At 37.6% G+C, this 21,876-nt stretch overlaps 1 long non-coding RNA gene across 1 annotated transcript; it reads right to left on the bottom strand.

Annotated features, from left to right (window-relative positions):
• Positions 1-9,402: 9,402 nt before the first annotated feature.
• LOC128853752 (uncharacterized) lies at positions 9,403-20,448 on the bottom strand. The gene is made up of 3 exons (XR_008452480.1): positions 20,328-20,448; positions 12,071-12,221; positions 9,403-10,404 (listed from the first exon to the last, which is right to left on the bottom strand). It is a non-coding gene; the product is annotated as an uncharacterized LOC128853752 (long non-coding RNA).
• Positions 20,449-21,876: the final 1,428 nt, after the last annotated feature.

Raw genomic sequence — 21,876 nt, 5'->3', positions numbered from 1 at the left:
TGGGATTGTATCTGAATCTCAGTCTGGGAGGGACAGCAGTGGAATTTTTTTGTATTGCAGTGGAATACTGCAGGAGTGTTAAATAGCAGACAGAATCCAACTACGGAGAAGTGATAACACTACATAGGCTAAAACCTGTGTGATGCACAAAGATATACATACAAGACCATAGAGATTATTAACAGTCTCCAATTTTAGGCACCTAGTTTAACCAGGTACTGTCTCACATACAGCAAATAGGAACAGAAAAGGGGCTTTATCCAAGGGGTAAAAAAGTGATTCCTTCTCTAGACTGCACTGGAACTAACTCCCTCTTGCTCACTTCCTGAGCTGACTATATAAGGAAAGTGCAGAGAACAGCTAACTACCTTAAATGCTGACAAATTTGCTAGTGTAAATACTCACGACTGTGCCTTTCCCAGCCTCGTAGATACTGAGGATTTCCAAGACAAGGAGCCTGTTTTATAACTATCTAAAGTAATCATTCCTCTGCTGGCTTGTCAGATAAGTCAGTCCTATGGAGTTTTATAGAACTGACAGTTGTTTTGAAAGTTAGGAGCAACCCAAAAATGTGGAGAATGAAGGCTTTTAGGAATGCCATTTTAGTTCTTTCTTTTCCTAAAAGACAGACTGTACACAGATTCTTGAGGAAAAATACTTTTAAGTGATAAAAAATTTTTCAACTCCTTGGTTGCAACAGCCTCAGCCACAGATTTGTACACAGTTTTAAGAGAATGGTAATTACAGTAGAATGATAATTCAGAATTCAGTTGAGATAACGTGACTGTTTTGTAAGTGCTTGCAAACAAACTCATCTTCCCCATATTTTTTGAGGATTCAAGATTCAGGATTTACAGACAGTAATTATAAAAAGTGATATAGTAAAAAGTTCTTTTGCAATATTCGTTCAGCTTTAATGGAAAACTTACTTCCAAACTTTTCTAAAGCATCTTGTTACTGCACAATCTTACATTATGTAACCGTGTAATACTAGTGCGTAGTAGGAATTCCCAATAATCTGAAGTTCAGCTTCTCCACAGAAAAGATTTTCAAGATCTCAGATAGTCATAGATCCTAAGTATATCCTAACAAGAACATCAGCTTCAAAAAGATATTGTATTTTAGAGACTGAATAAAAGATCTAGTCCTATACAACCTATCAAGCTGTCTGCTTAAAACAAGAGCTCTTTAAACTCTACATGTAATGCATATAGCAAGAAATGACATTCCTGTACATGGAGAAAAGATTCTAAGATACTAACGTGGCCTACTACATGCATTCACAATTATCTTCTGAATTTCTTAAATATGTATTTATCTATTAGACCAAAACAAATTCTTCTTAGCTGAATCAGTTTCATACATTATATATTAGACAATTTATCCTGTTTCTTCAGCCAAATCTGTGCAGTAAGCAGTGATGGAATAAGTATGATAACAGAGAACACCCGCTTCTAATTAACTACAATTTATTCTCAGAAAAAATAATTTTAACTAAGAATTTTATGTCTTCAAACCAGGAGAATTTCATGGAAGCATTGGGAATGAAGACAAGGAGATAGACCAAAACAGTCCTTGGCAGATCCAGCTCATTTCCCTGGACTGCCCAAGAGAGGAGCCAAGACTCTATCAGGTGGAAAATCCAGGCCATGCACACATTATGTTATGTACTTAGAGGTATAGTATACATCATTCTCAAGTGATAACCATATAAGTATTAAATATATGCAATATATATTACACTAGTGTATTTCCCAACAGCAAGCACCCTGAAATCAGCTTTGAAATCCAACTTCCAAAATTCATAAGGAAAGTAAAAAGACCATTTTCCCTATCTGATGGCCATGAGCAGTCTTTGAAGTAAAATTTTATTTGTCAGTATAAACATTTTTTAACTGCTTTCTTTCTTACTTGTGCATGCAATCGCAAAGTTCATCACATACTGCCTCATATTGAAACACAGAAGCCTTTCAAGCCTCTTGGTCTATAATCATATCTCATTTCATTTATCATACTACCTATTGACACAAGCTTCCGTGCACTGGATCCATCAGGCACCCTTGTGTCCCTGCTCACATCCAGGGCTCAGCACCAGCAGTCACACTAAACACCCACTCACAGCGAGCAACCAGGCAGCAGCTCCCGGTCACACTTCCCTGGGGCTAACCCTGCAGGATGGGAAATGACACCTTTCCCCAGATCCCAACAAAAGCTAGAAGCAACAACTTCCTTCCCAACCCACAAGCCTTACCACTAGCATTACTAGCCAGATTTACAATATTTTCCCTTCAGGGGACTTTTAGCGTTAGATATGCCAGGAATTTGATTAAAATGCAACATTGACTTAACAGTTCAAGTCTCTGGTGCTTTTCCCTGGGAAAAACTGGCAGGATTCATTCCAGGCTGTTCTTCACATTACACAACACCACGGTGCTTCCTACACACAGCACTGACTTACAAGAATGTTTTAAACTTGCATTACTCTTCCCACTTGAACAAAACGTTGGTTTCAGTATCTGCTAATATTACTGAAATATTTTGATGATTTAGTGTGGCGGCTGACTCACCACTTTCTTTGCACTATTGAATTCAATGCAAATTGCCAGAGAAGGCAAACATCTTTTGAATGTGAGCTTTGAATTGGAAGTGATGGCCCTACGTGGGATGGAATGGGGTCCTGGGCTATGGGGCAGAGCAGTGTATGTATACAATTGCTCACAGCAGGGAAAAAGCAGGAATCATCCCTTCAAGACTACACAGCACCTCAAACTCTTTTAACAAACTTTATCCCAAAATTGCTGCTGGTCCCACGTATCTGGCTTCCCAGAGTCTCTGTTATGGAAATATCAGAAAACAGCAACTACAGACTTCTAAAATACAGAAATGCAACACATAATACATCAAAACTATAAGCACTGTGCAGAAACCTGAATTCTGCATGGAAAGAACAACATACCCAGCTTTGGAGTGATATACACACACACATAATTGATTCAACAGACCTTGCTTTTTAATGGGCATAAATCTTCCACACAGTGTCAACATTTGTTCTCCCAAAGAGCCTCAGAAACCATGCAGCTCCCCTTAAAAAAAATATAGAAAAAAGTGATGTGTTGGTGGAAAATGGAGCTTTTTTTTTTTCAATCCCTGATTTTAAACCAAATAAGTCATTCAGAGTAAGTATTTTGTAGGCTCAAATAGTGTTTCAGTATTGCCCAATCCAAAGGCATTCATCAGAAACCCTTCAACTTACAGGTTAAACTTGTGAGTGAACATAAGGTTTACTTGTTTCATGGAGATTTTGGCTTTTCCTTTCCAATGCAATTATTATCTCATTAATGTCTCACACAGCTTAAAATGGGAAACAAGAAGGTGCCTTCTGCTTCCCAAAATTAGCTTCTTCCCAAGCCCCACATCCACCTTTGGATTCCCCAGCGTGCTCCCGCTTCTTCCTATAGAGGCAGTTGCACTTGTCAAGGATGGGGCTACCCCATGCACCTCTACTGGCCCTGGGGTAGAAGTGCCAAACACTACGATTCTTCAGGCCTTCTTTCTCCTCCTGCCCAGGGAGACCTTGTAGGTCCGAAAGAGTTCTCCATTCTCACTTTTCATATCTGCAAATTTAAAAAAAGGGAAACATCAAAAAAAGGAAGTAGCAACAGTTTAATTTGGACTTATTTTTGCATGAGAATATGGGAGATAATTTTCCCCACGTTCTGGGACTCTTTCTGTTAACTTTATTGTTCTCAATTCTCAGCAATTCCTCTATTTCCTTCTTATTCAAAAGACTCCTCCTTTTAAGGGGTGAGAGAAAGCAGAAGACCCCTTTTTACTCAACCATTATCCTCCTGGAGACAGGGAAGTGTAGAAAGCAGCTAATTCTTGGGACTTTTCACTCCAAAATGATAGGCTCGAATAGAGCAGGGGAGTAGAAGTCGAAAACTCATTGCAATAAAAGTATGAAAGCCAGTAGTAATGCTAATTCTCTGTAAAGTGTGCACTACAAGGAGGCCTCAGAACCTCTGGGCACACAGGCATAAAATTAATAGTCTGATAATTTTACAGGTAAAAAGTTAAGTGACCATGTTTTTAGTCTGTGTTGTCTTTGGCATTTTATACTCGGTTCTGTTGAATAACAGCAGTATCCTGCCCATCAAAGCTTCATTTGCAAGAGCATTATGCATTTATGAAATGTTCCATGAACTTTCAGAAACATTTCCCGAGTCTTGCAGGAGTACAGACTTGATACCTTAAGATCGTAGAAAAGGGGGCTTGTGGGCCTTGAACCTCAGCAACACTGTACTGCACACATCTGAAGAAAGAATAACACTGTTTTGAATTACTGAAAATACTGAAGGAAGTTTCCTAATATTAACTTTGCCTAACACACTAGAAAGCCTGCTATGATGGAAGACAATATTTCCTCAGCTAAGACACATTTTGTGGTCTCCCAGCACTGAGTCTTCATTGCATGTCCTTGACAAACCCCATGCAATGACAGGAAAATTGAACTCTGCCATCAATTAACATTTAGAACAGATGAGCATTATTGATACAGTAGAAGAGAGGAAGATATTACCATCTATATAAAACACAAACCATGAACTGTAAACTAAGAAGCAGATACAAAATGCACAAAGAATAGGAAGCAAAGTGAGTGGTCACAGGAAGTGATTTGCAGAATGCACACAGAGCTATGAGAAAAAAAAGTTCTGACTTTTGCTAACCTAGTTGGAAAAAGGGGGCATAATTTTAATATTTGAGTTCCAGATTTCTCTCTTTTTCCATTAGTAAAACCTGAAAACTTAATCTTATTTTACTGTAGATCACAGCTATCCAAAACCAATACATGCAAAGGGGAAGAAATTTTGAAATCCCTACTTCTCTAGTGATGTCTTCAAAACAAGCAGAATTTCCATTTTTTACTACAGAATTTCTTAGACAGGAACAGACCTTTCAAAGGCTTAGTGATGTATTTTAAGCTAGCGAGGTGTATCCCCATTTAGCATTTATTTCCTAAACTGCTATTTGCAGAAAACATGCTTCAAAGCACTGACAATGTCACATTACCATCTACAAATCCTGTCATTCATAACTGCAGTAAATCTCTGGTCAAATGCATCTTCAAGCGTTTTCAGTTAACTTGGACTGTACCTTCCAACAACATGTATATTCAAAACAATAACATGAACAATACGTAGGTGTTTTGCTTTAGAATTATGCCTACTGCTTAAATGTAAGAAGAAGTTCCATTATAAACCTAAGCAGTTAGACACAGAGCATCTATTTTATTTTATTGAATATTTTTCTCTTTTTGCTCAAAAACATGAAACAGTCATCCTCTTTAGCAAATGCATCATCTCTAGTCAAAAAGGTCCAACAAATTCAAATATTTCTGAAAGAAACAGGCACACAGATTCTCTTTTAGTAACATTTATGTACACCTGAACTGAATCTTTGCAAATCTACTCTACGATTCATCTTAAAGTATTTGGACAATTTATTCCCAAGATGTTCCACATAATAGGGTCGTTTATTTTCATTCATTCTTCTATGCTCAATACATGTGAAATAACCCATAATCTTACATTCTTAGTGACCACTGGAATTCATAAAATGTCAACAATATAAAGCATACGGAATAAAAGACTAAGCATATACCAATGCTATACTAAAGGAGAAGGGAAAAGTGCAGTTTCAAATGTTTCTCTTTTGATAGTCTGGTCTACCAGCCATTTAACCAATAAATAAGTGGATTTGCTTTTATAGACTCCATTCTTTCTTTCAAAATTTGAATAATACATCATTATCATTGTCAAAAGCACAACGTTCACTGGCTATGACTGTCTTTCTGCAGGGACACATCAACTTTAAAAACAAATGCCATGCAAGCAGCCCATCAAAATACAAAATCAGACATAAAAGTGTAACAACAGTTTTGGTTGAATCAGTGCTGGGTTTGATTTTTGACTGTTCCTTAATTCAATACAAAATCAAAGTTGGAAATATGAAAATATATGATGCATTCATGCAAATCAGCAGGTCTTGGAAACTTGGAAGTGGTGTATCTTCGTGTTCATGCTTTAAATTTTCATTGAAGGTGACTTGCAAGCCCCATAACCGACGTGAGGAAAAAATATTTAAAAAGAAAGCCAAAGGTAATTTATATATGAGGTGGACTCCATTAATCAATACCATCTCTTTCTATGATGCAAATACCGTATTCTTAAATCTGACCTCCTCTTGTATAACATAATCAGCTATTGGAGGTGGGAAGGTAAACATTTGTAAAGCAAAAGGGTTTTGGTGCTTATTTGTTTCAAAATTTTTTTAGGAATCGGCTCTGGTTTTGATAACGTTAGATGCACAGCAGCTGGAGAAGCAGGTGACAAGGCCCTTTAAATACAATATCTAGAAACACAGAGGTGATTTATGCTGGTGTCCATATAAATATTTTCAATTTCTAACTTCATGAAAGGAGATTTTGACAGTGATCAAAGGTTTCACTTGGTTTTAATGAATACTTCTTTGTCAAATGTTAAATATATTAAGTAGTCACCACACCAAAAGACCCTTTTCAGCAATTGTGCCCTCCTTTTACTAACTGAGAAGATACACAGGCAAAGGGAAATACGTTAGGGTTGAAAACTAGCCTTCTGACCTGTTCTCAATGACTTTGTGTAGCCATGCCAATGAAATTCTTAAGTAGCTGGATTAAAGCATCTGAAAACTGCAACTCATTGAAAGACAGATAGCGCCATGTTCTGAACCAGTGTTTCAGGTTTCCAAGCCTTTTACGTGTCTTTTCTGCTTCTTGTATAGCTGTTAGATTCCTAGCAATTGCCTAGGAAAAATCAGGAAACCTTTCTAAACACAAACTATAATGTGTGGGGAAAGGGAGAAGAATGGGGGTAAATAGGCATTAGAGCATTCAATTTTCCCCCTACTGAAAAAGAAAATGTGATTGTATGGAATCCAGCACCTCCAGGAGTTATGAATGAGACATACATGTCATCGGCTAAGGATAAAAGCTTGATTTTATCATTGATAGTTTGATAAATGTTACAAAATGCTACTGTGCTCTTATATTAAATTTAAGGAGCAACAAGTTACTGACAGAGATACTGAGAAACAGTTAAAGACAGACGATAATGACAGGGCAGGTGCAGGAACAAAATTGTGAACAGAACATAAAGTATTTCCACTGTCACAAAGTGCTCTCCTTACACTGAAGGATGGGATATTTTTGATCCCTCCTCTTCAGAGCTGTAACACAGATGGGCTAATGCAACTTCTAGGACAAAGAAATTATCGAATTAAACAAAAGCTGAATACAAACAAAAGATACAGTTGGTTCAAAATTTCTTCTCAGTCTCCTCTGTGACAGATGAAATGCAGAAATGCACTATTTTTCTGAGGACAGTATCAGTGAGATCAGTCCTTGGACCATTTACTCAAATCCTGAGAGATGCTGAAATAAAAATCCCTGTTATAAATTCAGTATATTGCACAGAAATTGGCTACTGGCAACAAAATAAAAAAAATATAAACAAATATAATTAAAAAGAAGACTTACTCTTACTGCCAGTAACATGACTTACTGCTCTTTCTAAATCACTCTTCAATGATTCAGAAGTTGAACTCCTTCCTGAGCATGTATGCTCAGTTGCTCTGCTGGAGTATTCCCAAATCACTGCACAGAGCTACCTGCCCAAGTCCTTCTAGCCCCATTAGGAAGAACAGACTCCTCCGATTATGCAGATGGAGCAGGCACTTTTCAAATGCTCACTGAACAGTGTTGCTTTTTTCCCCCTGACCATCTCAATGTTTCATCGTCCTTTCTTCCTGGGATATTCAAGGCCCCACAGCCAACCCTTCTGCCTTGGTGAAGGTGCTCTTATGGGTCACGTAGACGGGAAACTTTGACTTCAATGATTGCAATTCACTGTACACTGAATTCTTTTAGTTGCTGTGAAACACAAATGGAGAGCTCTTATTTGCTCTAAATGTGACAGAGAATAACTAAAGTCATGAGTACTTCACATGTTGAAGCTACATAATTTTAACAAAGCTGGCTGAGGATGGCAATGTCATGGGAAAAATTGATTGCACGGTTTTATTTCTCTGGCAATTTAAAGATACAAGTGAATCCACTTCTTACTTTCAACACTCCTCAAAATTCTACCAACTGTGCAAACAATATGTCTAATGGCACTAGACTAGCAGAGCCTGCTTGAAATGAGATATGTGCTCTGAATAAGAATATTGCTGGAATGCCTGTAACAAAAACGCCTCTACAACAACAAAACTACAACATGATGTGAAGTACGATATGTCCCCTGCTATATTCAGTGGAATCAGAGCAGCCATGAACCCAGATCCACAACAGCGTCATCTCCAAGGAACTTGAACCCAGTTCAGGTTTTGCAAGTCACGACCTACAAGCTAAATCAAAACTTAGTATCCAGAAACACTCATTCTGATCTTATGATACACTATTACAAGAGAGGTAATTGTTCATGTAATTAGAGTTTGATTGCATACATTAGGATACCAGTCTGTAGAGCAATATTTACTTCAAGCAGGATTGTGACTTGGATTACATTTTTCTGTGGAAATGTATGCATCATGCACTACTGCAAGTGGAATATTTAGGGCATATATAGAGCACATATTTAGTCTGATAAAACACAGGTGGGAACATCTTCATTCCCCGGGGCAGGGAAATAGTTGATTACTGAAAGGGTAAATCTCAGACCATATATATCTTGCAGCACTACATAAAAATATGGAAGAGAAATGATGAGGAAAACATTTACAGTACTGAGTACAAAATGCTAGTATATAGGATCCCACCTATATCAAAATTAGAGGAGTCTTCCTCCAGTACAACATGCATGCTGTATGAAACTGCATGGATAGCCCCACTTTCCTGGAATCTCCATCACTCCCAAACGCAAACAGAAAAGAGCAAGTCAGTTACCCATAAAAGTGGAGTACGATATTCCAACATCCTAAGGGTTAAAAATCAATCTTCTCTATATTAGAGAAGCAGCAATGCTTACTTGAAGCTCTGCATCCCCAATTGTTTCTAATGAGATGACACATGCTGCCAGCTGTGGCTCAGAAATCCACTTTAACCCTCATAGTTTGACAAATGTTGAATGAGCTGTGGTCTCTGCACCCCAAGAAGGAAAACTGGATCCAAGGCATTTCTCAGATGCTTTGCTTCCTTTAAAGATTGTCCTCAAAACACAGCCTGAGACTACAATGAAGCAAGTAGCACATCCCACTCCTACCATTGAAACCATTATTCCTTAACGGATGGGATTTGTGCTTTGTAAGTCTGGAAGAGGAGTCCACGGAGGACCTTGACCATACAGACTCATCGTTCACCTGCTTTAAAAGAACCGGAGGTTCTGCCATTCCTTTCCAGCACAGCTGGTTTTGTATGGAACAATTACTGGGTAAAATTGCAGTATTAGCAGGGGGGACCATCATCTGTTGGCTGTGCCTGTTGGAAAGGAATAGCTTAATCACCTTTGAGCTGCAGTGGGAATGCAACCTAATCACAAGTGATGACAAATAATCCTGATAAAGCCACTAAGCCCAGAGAACTGCAGCACTAGAAATGGAAAAGAAGTTGCTGAGAAGTCACAGCTGACAGCAGACATGCTAATCAAGGCATGTTTCTTAGACCAGTAACATAGATCTCTCAGTAAAAGAAAAGACTGAGAAAGTCAATAAACTACCTCATTGTCCCCTCCATGCTGGGAGGCTTCAGATCACATGGCAAAACTCTCCAGGTCGCAGTTAGAATTAGTATGGGTTAGGGAATGTTACACTCTGCTGTCAGATGATTATCAATTTCTAGTTGCAGTCAAAACTGTGACTCATTTAAAGAGAATTTAAAGAAAGAGATTTAAGAATCCCAGTAGGATGGACAGAAGTTTCAAAACTTCTGAGAAAATTCTGACATGCTTATACCTATTCAGAGAGCTAAGAAGGCCAAGATTCATGTTGTTCTACATATGCAGCTAGGTGCTGTCATTGGAGTGCAAAGCTGGAAGAATGTATGTCCCCAGCTTTCCATAAAAGAATCCAAGTCCCTACAAAGAGGTATCTCTGAGAAGGCACACTCTTGGATTTGGCAATAAATATGTCTTCTCAAAATAAAACACAAACTTTCTATCCATAGTTAAAAATACCATTACTTCCAAGGCTATGTTCCTGAAGGAAATGAAAACAACTGTGATCATTCACAGTGAAAAGCATTGGTTGGCTAATTACGGGTTTTCTTTCCAATGAGGAATATATTTGATGACATCTGGGCTGAATTTTGAAATTCTTATCGTGCTTCCCCAAATATGAGAATCATACTTGCTCATGCTGTGCATTGGATCTCTGAAAGAGAGAGGCAAAAAACATTTATCAGAGTGAATTCATAGTATGGGCATGTTGTTCCAAAACATGGAAGGAGAACAAAGACATTATTCTGAAATTAAATTCAGTGCCCTAATCAGCGAGCTACTTAAAATTACATGTAAGAATAACTGTATTTTCAGTCCTATCCTGCCTTTTCAGTTGCTTAAAACCAAGTAAGTAAGTATCATCTTTTATGATGCCTGCATTTTTAAACTAAAACTGAGTTTTAAATATTTAAACAACAGCTAAATAACATTGATATGAGCTGATGTGGAGGAATATTCTCATTTGGGAAATGCCATCATTGTGTCAATAATAGTTTAAAACACTGGAGAACTTGTCTTGCAAGACATAAATCTTTAAACAACTTATGAACAGTTTGTTATACATTAATTCATATGGAAAATTACATTCCCATGTCAGAAGCACCAAAGACAGGCCTACCACCTCATGGAAACTATCTGTACATAATCCAAGTTACCATTGTTTGGCAACAGCCTTATAAGTTAGAGGTCTATTTATAAGAGTGTATAAGAGCCACTTCTTTTCCTCGCATCCTAGTTCTGTCAGACTGACTTTATGACATGAAAAATATGTAACAAGATTATGCAGCACAGCTGGACAGATCTTCTAGGCTTTCAAAAAAAATACTGTATAAAAGTTATTGTCAAACACACCTGTTCCATTTGTTTATAAGTCAATGCACAATCAGTCTTTACAAAGCTCTTATTTTGTAGAGCACCTTGAGATACAAGGGTGTTTTTAACAGCCAGGTTCTATTTCACATGAAGTTGATAAGCTGATAAAAGTAAAAGCATCTTTCCTTTATGGAAGTTTGTAGCTATTAAAGCAGTGAGCAAACACAGTATTTGGTCTGAATTTGCTCAAGATCACACACTGGGAAATAAACAACTGCAAGTCACATGCACATGCAGATGTTCACGTTATTTGAGCATAACTCCTGCTTTCTTTTAATTTTCCCCAGTATAATTATTTATCATTCAAAACAGTACATATTCATGCCAATTTTACTTCATCCCTCATCAGTCTGTGATGTGAAGGTGTTGCTGATATGCCTGCAGGACCTGTTAAGGCTGAAGAGATTTACTTTAAAACAGCTTGTTCACTCCTGTTTGGTTGCTACCAGAAGATTGTAATGGGCACTTGTGTGTGTTCCCTGAAGGCTTTCGTGAGTGCAGTCTTACATCTTTCACAATGAGGTTTTACATATTTCACTCTAGTTCTTCCGCAGGTGAACATCAGTTTTAGTTTGAGCTAAAGCAGAATCAATTTTCTAAATTGATTCTAACTTTTCAGCTAAGACTCTTCTAAGTAAATTCATTTTCTGAAAGTTAACAACAGGTTTTTCAGACAGTGTCTGTCTCTTCATGTGATAAAGCTTAATATTGATAGTTAACACCAAAGTATCAGGGCACTGGTATGCAGAAAGGCCATTGGTTGTACTTATTCCTATAGAAACTAAGGCTATCCTCAAGCTGATGGAATGCCCTAAGTCAAAATGGCAAAAAAGATTTGTACCTGCAGGGAGGAGTAGACAGGATAGGTGAACTGAAATTAACCAACAGATTATTCCGTTCCATATACGTCATACTCGATATGAAACTGAGGCATTATAAGGGCTGACCTGCAGTGAGGACCTTGTCCATCTGTTTGCTGATGATGACTTTCCATGCAGTCCTGAATCCAGTTCCTGAATGCAGCTCCATTCGCTACTGAGTCCAGCCTGAGACTGTCCCAATCCCTGCCCTGCAGCATTAGTGGTGATGTATAGTTACCTGTGGAGGAGATATGTATAGAGAGAGAGCAAGAGAGATTTGAAAATATTTTATTTTTTTAATATTATTATTAATATTTTCATTTTAATTATTATTGTTTCATAAAAGCTGTGTTACTTTTAGCTTCCAACCCACATGCCTCACTCCCTCATTTTCCCTTTCCCTTCTCCCCGGGCAGGGGGGGGAAACCACAACTGCCCTGTGTTTAGCTACTGACCAGGGCAGCAGGCTAAGCTGCAACATCTTTGAAGGAACCATCAAGGCAGGTATTTTGGCTTTTGTACTTGCAATAAAAGAGGGAGCAGATCTGAAAAAAATAAATAAAGAGCACCTCTTCCCTATATGGCACACACTAACAGTGTAGTGTTAAGTGTATTTGAAAAATACGGGATATTTGGAGTTAAGATTATTTTTGAAGGATACAAGATCCAGCCCCTTCTTAGGGGCAGTTAAAATATTGCCTCACACCACTCCAGTACACACTTGAGTGATGTTCTTAATCTTTTCTTTTAGAGGACGTCCACTTTACTTGAAATATCCATCAGAGTAAAGAGAGAAAAACAGGCAAGAAAAGGAAGTTAATACCCTTGTTTCACCAAAAGATTTAGTATCCTATGCAATACCGAATATCATTAAAAGGAGTACTTGAAAGAAATCCATCCTGGAGTAACACATACAGTAGTGGTTAGTGAAGTCTGTTTTGAGATATGGGTTCAAATTCTCTTGAATTGCAGGAGAACTGAAAGTGGGTTTCTCACACCTTAAAAAATTCTATTCCAGAATGGCTCAGTGGGGAGGAGTAAGAAAAGAGGAATTTTTCTGTCTGGATGTTTAGTGAATAATTTGTGTCACTTCTTCATGCTTTTACCACCAATTTGCAAAAATACTGTTGTCAAAGTTTCTCCTTTTCTTTTGGACACAATGTTCTGGTGAGTTTAGGATTAAATGTGCTGATAGTTCTGGCAACTGAGATAAAACCTCAGAATATTTTTCCTGGTTTCATTTATAGTCTAAAAGAAGAGAGCACACAAGGATTAGGTATCTCAAGTTCTACCTCTACAAAAAATGTATGGGGGCAAGGACATTGAATGTATACATCACAGTATACATCCCTCCTCAGCTCTCCTTGCATCTCTGAAGTACCAAGACGGCTCTTCTTTTGCTGTCTCACAGTTTGGGACACATTGCCAATCCTCTTTGCCAGGAAGACCCACTGACACAATCTAGCACCCACATGTGTATTTGTCGTAGCCCAAATCTCCCTCACTTTTATGCCAGAGTTAAAGGAGTACGTTTTCAGCCACCACAGCACTGGCGTGCAGAAGACACACACTTCAGGGTTCATTCATGCTCCCCAGCTCATAGATTCGCTACAGGACTGAGGCAGAAACAGTCTCAGAGTGAGTTTAAAATGAAGCAAGCAGGCTCCAGAGATCCCATAATTTCTGCTTCTGTAATCAAAGCCTGTCACACCTATTAGCCCCATTCTAACTAGCTTTCATAAAAAACAACTGGGTGTTGTGCAATATGTATCAATCACTGAAAAGCCAATGCAAAATGTAAGACTTCCAGAATGTATTTTATTAATGTGTGAAAATTTCCTCCTTCATCAATCAAACTATTACATTCTGCAACTTATTTTTCCTTTGCAGAGTGCTCCCTGCCAGGCACCAAAGAGAAAGAAGCTCATGGTGGGTTGAAATTCAACCTTAGTATGGTGGGAGACAACAGTGTTTGTCATCATGCTGATCCAGACATAATCTAGATTACCTTCCAGCATCCCTTTGCTCTCTTTGGCTGAGGTTGGGCTGGGCAGGGAAGGGTCTAACACCCAGATCCTACCACCATGTGCTGATACACTGTCCAGCTGGCAAGGAGTTTATAATAGCCGGCAGGTTACTCCTGCCTCTCAGCTCAGGGGACAATCAATAAAACAGTTTCAGAAAATCTTCCGCCTTCTTACAGCTCCTCCTTCTACGTTAGCAGTGCAGCAACAGCCACCTCAGATTCACTGAATGTACTACGGCCAAGAGATGCAGGGAAGTAGCCAATTTCTTTATTAGCTATTTAGTACCAGAATGAAGACAGACACTGAACTAAGAAATCTCATTTTTCTTATGTTTGTCTCCCTGAGCTGCTATCAACCAGTCAGTGTTGAGGAGGAAACCATGAGATTTGAATACCTGGCAACTTTGATGGCTTTTTTATCTTTTTGTATGTGTAGTTTTCTAGGATAATTAACAAAAATAATAAAAAACTCCATCATTTATCTCCATATCAAGCACTCATATCAGACTTCAGAAGGGTTGTTCTACCTGTTTTTAAGTTTGCATCACCAGCTGGCTGCTACCTATCTTTTCACTCTGTATAGAGGTCAGAATCATCTGCAGCCTTTGTACTCCCAAATGCAAGATTACCTCTCAAATCTATTTTCTCACCTCATATTTCTTTTGTTCAGAACACTGAAAAAAGTAGACTGCAACAAGATTTACTACTTACTGTGAGTACTGCATACATTACATGAAAGGAACATGTCTAACCTGGATCTGTGACTTTCATAATTTTATTTCATTGTTCTTGTCTTTGCCAAATCCCTAAAACAATATAATTTGATTTCATACCATTCAAATGACTACCAGGATTACATGATTAATATAAATGAACAATATCTGAGGAAAAAAAATAAGAGCAGATGAGCATAAACACCAGACAATTATTCAATCCTGGTGTAATTTCTGTGTCAATGGAAAATACACCAGGGATAAATTTGGCCTGGTGACGCAGAACTTCCAGGAAACATGAAGCTATTGTAACTAGAGATCTCTGCTGACGTTTGAACTGAGAAGCAAAACAGAAATGAGGAAAATTCAGCATGGGCACAAAAGAAGTGAAGCCAGCACTATTAATTACCCAACTGAAAGAAAATAAAAGCCAGGATCAAAATAACCTAACGTACCGAAAGAAAAGGATGAAAACATTAGGCAAGAACAACAGCATCATGACAGGTTTGAGAAGCAGCACATAGTAAATAGGATGACTAAAGAGGAAAAATAAAGTGTTTTCCATGACATCCAACACAGAAGACAAATCTTTGATTTCTGAGAAACAGTTCAGAGGGTGTTCAATGAACTACATTTTTCGATAAACATCGTTTATGCCCATTAATAACCAAAGTAATACAGCTTTTGCTAACATCACGCTCATACATAAAATAGTGAAGAGAAGGATTTTTGTGCTGATGAAATTAGGGCAAAGGTGATGTGTTCCTGCATAATTGGTACTGTCATTTTCATCTCTTCACAAGGGGTTCAAGTATCAGTTCATCTCAGGAGATGCCCCACACTTTCAATTTAAGCTTGTATTAGTGTAAAATATAGGTGTTATAGTAGGGTGCAGGAAAGCAAAAGTCAATATGCATTTTATTACAAATACTCTTATCTTATTGGCACATTTTTTTCATAAATATTATAAGAGAGTGTTAGAATTATTAACCCTGCTGTCCCAATCTTCTGCTCCGGGGGAGTTATGAGAATATGCCAGATCTCTCTCCTTCCCTGCCTGCCCTGTCTGCCTGCATTTTCTGCCTGTGGAGGATGGGAGAAGGGGGCAACCCACATCTTACTCCAATGTAGAGGTAGATACAGTCAAGACATGAACTTGGTGGTCAGAACTGCTTACAGCAATTACTCATTAATGCGATTCTACTCAAAAGAGAAGATAATTCAGGTCAGAGAACAGTGGTGAAATTTTGATGGCAGTTATTTTTAAGAAACTGGAATATTTTATTACAATATCTGAAGTTGTTCCTAAACCAAGTAAATTATTAATGGTTTCACCAACTATACTATAAGCCCCTACGTTCCATGCATGCTGTTACAAGTCAAACCATAGATTTTTGTTCTTCTGATAGTTTATCAAAGGCAAGAAATGGCATCATTAAAAACCCAGGATAACAAGTTCTCCAAGAGCAGTGAAAAGCAGTGTAAGTTCACTCCCAGTCATGTGGGGAGTGATATCTCCTGATAATTAACAATGAAAAAGGAATGGGAGAGTGAAGAAGGAAAGAAGATCCAGATCATGAAATGGACTCTCATCCTCATGATAAGGGAAGTTAGTTCTGGGTTGAGAATTTACCCTTTTTAAAACATGAATCTGAGCTTTCTGGTGAAAGCTGAGTGCATGCAAATGACTTCACCAAGCTGTTCCCCTAAAAAACTACAACATGTAAACAAGAAGGCAGCCACTGTGTGAACTTCATAAGCACGAATTACATTTCCACAGACAGAGAATCCCAAAGATCCAGCCTAGATGCAATCTGACTTCTCCACGTTCTCCAGGCAGGATGGAACTAAGTCTTACCATCCTTGACAAGTGGTTTTTCAATAGTGTTATATAACACAGTGTCATTAGAGGGAAGCAGCACTTTGCAATAGCCCTGTATCAGACTAATATTTACTAGGCTGCAGGTTTGAAATCTGAAATCATTAACAGCTTATTCATGTCTATCTTTTGGCCTGTAAAAACTACTCCAAATAAACTTATTTGAGGACGATTTTAGTAATTATGAACCTATGTCTTTAACAGTAATAAAATCACAGTTGCTGTGAGTGATTATATAGACTTGACTTCTCAAATCATAGTCTTTCTAAAAGATAAAAAAAACCCAGATATATACAGACAATCCTTTCTGTAATTATTAACATTGAAATAGTTCTATCTAAAACAATTAAAAGTGTTCTCTCTTGGCTTTATTACATGAATTTTCTATCTGATTGTCTGAACTATGAGAGATTTCAATGTTTAACACGTAATGTCTACGTCTTGGGTTTCCACTATCACATTAATATTATCTCATTTCTAAAATACTAATAAAAAAAAGGAAAAGAAGATATTATTCTTGTCAGCCAATCCGAAATCAGACATCTTTGTCTAACAGGAAAGCATATGTTATTGTTTAATTTGTTCTCTGTCTTATGTTTCATAAGGAAGACTTGAGGTGTAACAGGCAGGAGTTTAGTAAAAGAAATTTTCTAAACAAAAATGAATTATTTCCCTGTGACAACCACCCTGAAGAATATTACACAAAGAAACTCACATAGTTCTTTTTACACGGTAAATGATGACCACTTGTCCATGCAAGGATCGGTAGTACGGCTTCCCTTACAAAGTAAAGTAAGATCAGAAGTTTATGTATCCATCTTTATATGTCAGAAATGGTAAACAGCACTCTCAGTACACTACAAGTGCATCGGTTTGCATGGCTGTCCCAAAGTGAAAAATTCAATGCAGGTGATGCTAGTTACTACTTCAATGACAGGAGCCAATTTCTGTAACAACTTGATCCTGAAATCTATCTTCATGTAGACTCAATATTACCAATGAGTTACTTGTGCAAATATGAACTATTAACTTCATCGGCAAATAATTTAAGGAGCATTGTTTTCTGAAGATTTCTATCACATATATGACTAACTAAACAAAAAAAAATAATGATCCTTACTATTTACTAATCCCTAAAAACAGCAGCTGGCAAACATGGGAACTGTGTGGCTGAGTAAGAGGTAGACTTAAAGTGACAATTTTAGGACTAGAAAGAGTTAGAGGACTAGTACAAACAACTGTTTTTCATTCAAAAGGGGAACAGAGACAGGAAAGGAATTTCCCATCACCTCCCTAGCCTTCCTTCTCACGTCTGTTTTCCCATGATCTAAGAAGAGAGGAGGAGAGGAGGGTTAGAAGAAAAGGTAAGCAGAAGAGAAAGGAGAAAATATGTTGCTAATTCCCTTCCCCCTGCTCCTTCTTATTCCTGACAGGCAATACCACAGTAATGGTAACAAAATGACAGCAGGTAAAAAGAAGGATCAAAGCAGGCTAGGAAGACCAAGTGAGAGGTCTCAAGGAGATACAGGGGATCACCAGACCCTTTATTACAGCTGGGCCCTGAGAAACTCCTTAACAACACAATCTGCATATGAACATAGGCTTCACCATCATCAAAATGTTTGAATATCTCTGACACATAAATATTCAAGGTAAAACATATCCTATTCCTTTGTAACAATTTTACAGAGATTCCTCCACATTTGAGTCCTGGCTTCCAAATTCCCAATACAGGACATCACCAGCTTCCCCACTTCTACTTACTGCAGGAAATCCTTCAAGTACAGGGATAACTTCTCTTACTAGCCATTCTAAGTTTCCCTCCTATTTTTTTATACACAATTGGGACTATTTTCCCCTACAGTGAATTAACTTGCAGCTTTCTAAGCTTCCAGTGTGCCTGTGGCTAGAGAAAAGAAGCCTTAAATGATTAGTGTCAAATTCTCAACAGAGAAAAACAGAATTTGATCTTTGCTTTTAATAGAGATGCAGTGTTACCACTATCTGTTTTGGATATAGGTTAGCCTGTTTTATTGATAAGGACTTTAAGTAGTGCACTTCTGTGCCAGAGCAGGTTCAGAGTCCAGTGGTCTGATTTACTGTTGTAAATCACAGCAACATTGCTGCCTCTTTGCACACTCTTTCTCCCTATCCTCACTCCAACCCACTGCCATTGCTAAGTATGTTCAAGGCATTTGACATCTTGATGCAGATAAAATATGCTTCCCACCATGTCTTACTCACATCTGCAGTTCAACAATATTAAATTTCACAACCGGACTACGCTGATCACAGCTGAAGCAGAAGGAATCTACAGGATATGAGGAACTATTGCTCTGGTTCATGTCTCTCTGAATCACCAGATTTTCGTCTGAGGTCTCGCTGCTCACAACCAAGCATCTCTTGTCTGAAATTAGAGTATAAATTTACAGCAGAAGATTAAAATGCAAGAGTCTGCCCTACGCTATTTACATTACTGATATGTAGCAAAAGTTTCTACAGAGCACTTAGTAACTGTCTATTAACTCTGTATCTAGATATACCTGCTATGTTACTGTACAGGAGAGGTGCTTTGAGAGACAGGCTGCACAGCAAGCAGAAGATAACAGAATGGTCACATTAAATTTAACAACAGAACTGACTCTTAATTATAAAGCAATATCCTTTATTTTCAACACAATTTTATCTGTATTAAAAATAACTATCAATCTGTGTATTCATTATACAAATAGTGCTGTGGCTGAAGCTACCCTAAGGACTATTTTTTCTATATTGTAACTAACTTATTTTGCTTGCATCTAATATTCCTGGTATATTATTTTGCCAACAGAAATATGGACACACATTCCATACAATTATGTTTGAATTGGTAACCTTGTTAAGAACCTAAGCAATATGTTAGCCCCATCTCCTATGGTATTCTCATCTAACGAAATTTATACCACACTAGTCACCTCACCAAGAAAAACATAACAGAGAGAAATTGAGAGAGAAAAATTCAAGGAAAATGTGATGAGAAAGAGTAGACATATTGGTAGAAATCATAAAAATATGAGGATAATTTTCCCTAGAAAACAAGTGAATAGGAGACTATGAGATTAAAAAATACAAAGAACAAGACTAAGAGATTAATTTCCTCTGTGTCAAATTGCAAAAGTAGGAGTATATTCATTCAAAATAGTATCATCTCACATGTTATTTACTCAAAATCTGGAACTATATTTCCAGATGTCACAAGCATCAGAACAGTGGTGATGTGGAAAAGGAGATTGATTACATATTCAGAGGTAGCAAAAGATAATATGGAACACAGTTAACAGCACTTTAGGGGAGATAAATCTTCTCGTTTCAGGGTGTAATAAAAAAGCCTCTTAACTTTTCTGAGTTATCTGAGCTCGCCACCTTCATAGTAAGACTGAATGGCTGATCAGGCCACCTAACTAGACTGCCATGTTAGATTAACTCCTAGACTAGTTTTCACCTGCAGAGTAGAAATGTTGAGATTGAGCTAAATTGTCTTTTTCCCATAAAAAAGCCAGCCAAAACCTACAAGTGCATTAAGTTTTCCACTCCAATGTTATACCTGCTTACTACCCATACAGAGTGAGATTGCATTTTCCTTCTATTCGAATTACTGCAAAAGTTCTTTAAAAAGGAAAGTTAGAAGGACAAAAATAATTTGAAAGATCAAAACCACATGTACACATATAGTAGGAAAATCCCTACCTTCACCTTCTGAACCTGGATTTATGTTGGATTCATAACTTCTGTAGGAACTCAGGAAGAGCTAAGTATGCAAGATAAGGGACATAAAATATAGTGCACTTCCTCTTGGAGCCATTGTTCTGAGTAAATCAGCCTTGCATTGTCATCACAAAGAGCTGGAGGGACATCTAGTGGACTTGCTTACAAGTAGGAAGGCCTTTGTGCTGTGATATTACTGCACTGCTCCACATCAGAGGTGTTAATGTTGGTCTTTCCACTAAATGAGCATATGAAATGCCAGAACAATACAAAAATCCATGCCATGCAAAACAGGCAGCCAGCCATAAAACATGCTGTCATCAACCCTAGCTCTGTAGCCCAGTTCTCACATCCAAACAGAGATAAAATTTAAAGCCAGTCTACAGCTTGCTTGTACTGTTTGATCAGAACTACATGTTTAAAATACAGGCCAGAGGCGTTTTAAATATAATTATGTATAATGCACATTATGCCAGTCTTCCAAAAGATGTTTATGGTTTAACACCTATGAAAATTCCTTTACAGGCTGCAGACAAGAGATAACTCTATTTTAAATATCTTCTTTAAGAGAGAACTACCTTCCAACTTTACGCTGATCTTATTGGCTTCGAGAGAAGTAATGCATTTTGGAAAGCAGAATGAGACATACAGCAACATATATTTTATAGAAACGTTATTCTTATCTAAGCAATGAATATTCACTTCCATGAACCTTGTTCAATAATACACCTGAGCATTTCCAAGCTTCTTAGGAGTGGAATTGCAAGCGTACTTAGACATTTAGCGAAGTGGACAAAGCAGAGTTTTGAACACTCAGATTCTGATGCTGGGGAATGTATTTGAGAGTCTAAATATTTTTGGTGCCTGAGTTCAACAAATGTATTCCAAAACGGTTCATCAGCCTAACTTCTGTATCTTTAAGAATATCTTTGGATAATCCAGTAATTCTGACAAATTTGAATTTGAGCTTCTTATCTGCAAATATGTCCAACTTTGTTCCAGACATGGAAAAACAATTTTCTATCTAACTGAACTCTTAAAGTATTCTAGTTTAAGAAGCAGCTGAAGGAGAATCAGGCATTTCCCTCTTCTCTCCCTTCAAGTGAATAGATGAGTCTTAGCTTTTCTTTCTCTAGTTTTCGCTCTATAGTTCTCTACAGTAGAAACTACAGAACCAGAAAGGTCCTCCAAATGGTAAATTTCAGTAACATTTTCAGCTTTTCCATTTTAAATATTATTTCATTTTATGGTCTGTTTTCATTAATGTGAGATGGGCTAATATCAAACTAGGTCAATTTTAAAAATGAGAATGGAAATCATTTCCATTTACGAACCTAATAGCTAAAAGGAAAAAATCAACTTCTCTCGGATATAAATTTCTTAATTTATTGAACCTTCCCAATATGCAAAGTTATACTAAAATCACAGCTCTTTAAAAGCATGAAAGTCTCAGGGCAATGGAAAAAAAAAAAAAAAAACTAGGAATGAACCAGGCATGGGACAAGAAGACATCTTTATTTAAAAACTTAGA

Source organism: Cuculus canorus, chromosome 1 (genome assembly GCF_017976375.1).
Source record: "Cuculus canorus isolate bCucCan1 chromosome 1, bCucCan1.pri, whole genome shotgun sequence".
In the NCBI taxonomy this organism is placed as follows: domain Eukaryota; kingdom Metazoa; phylum Chordata; class Aves; order Cuculiformes; family Cuculidae; genus Cuculus; species Cuculus canorus.
The sequence above is the reverse complement of the archived record's forward strand: the minus strand, read 5'-3'. Positions and strand labels throughout refer to the sequence as shown.